The sequence below is a fragment of the Moschus berezovskii genome, chromosome 3, assembly GCF_049115385.1.
Source record: "Moschus berezovskii isolate FMDL1 chromosome 3, NW_MosBer_1.0, whole genome shotgun sequence".
NCBI classification, from domain to species: domain Eukaryota; kingdom Metazoa; phylum Chordata; class Mammalia; order Artiodactyla; family Moschidae; genus Moschus; species Moschus berezovskii.
In genome coordinates this window covers 116,276,113-116,277,190 of record NC_142462.1, presented here as the reverse complement: position 1 = coordinate 116,277,190, position 1,078 = coordinate 116,276,113, and positions in this window count along the sequence as shown.

Below are 1,078 nucleotides of genomic sequence, written 5' to 3'. Positions count from 1 at the left end.
CTGGATGGCATCACCAACTCGATGGACATGAGTTTGAGTGAACTCCGGGAGTTGGTGATGGACAGGGAGGCCTGGTGTGCTGTGGTTCATGGGGTCGCAGAGAGTCGGACACGACTGAGCGACTGAACTGAACTGAATGCATTTTCAAAGGAAAATATGAAGCTTAAACTGGGAGATGAAAGGGGGGAAAATGTCAGTTCTCTCCTATGATCGAATGAATGACTTCTTGCGTATTGAGTCGCAAATCTCTGCAGAAAAGATTTGTGCTGCAGAAATGAGGAGGGTGACACCTAGTGGCGGTAAGCCTATATAACACCATCTGATCTTCGGTCCCGAATAATAACATGAAACGCATTATAGTGGCTGAGGTATGCAAGGCGCTATTCTAAGAATTTCGCTTGTTACAGCAGTAACCCCATGAGACAGAGATGTCTGTTACCTCTAGTTTAAAGATGCGCAAGTCGAGCCTCCCAGGAGCTAAGCAACTTGCCCAAGGTCACAGAGCTAGTGCTGTCTTGAAATCTGGGTTGTGTAGCTCTGGAATCATTAAGTTCAATCTTTCTTCTATTTTGCCTGAGAAGAGTATGAGGTTGTAGTTGATTCCTACAGCAAGAGGGCATGGATGGTGTGCATCTCTTCCTCCCATTTCCGGTCCAGTGACATCTCCCTGTTAGTTCAAATTCCATCACGGTGGGTGAATTTACACAATGGAAATTAAAAGAATTCTACACATAGGGATTTCTTTTCTTTGTCTCCTGTCTTCCCTCCCTCTTTCCCTTCCTCCTAATATCCCTTCCTTCCTTCTTCCCTTTCTTCTCCAGAGAACAAGTTTGCCAGTAGACGCTGGGTAAGAATGTCTGAGAATTCAGAAATACAGCCCTAAGATTTCTTTAGGAAAGCTGGAAGAGAGATTTGGAAAGTAGTTAAAACCTAGTTTTGAGAGGAAAAAAATGGACAAAGGGATCTTAAGATTTTCCTTCCTGACTTTTTTAAATGAGAACAGAAACAGGTAGTTTAGGACTAATGTATAACTCCTTAAAATAAAGAATAATGTGAAATTACCCAACTGCTTTATGAG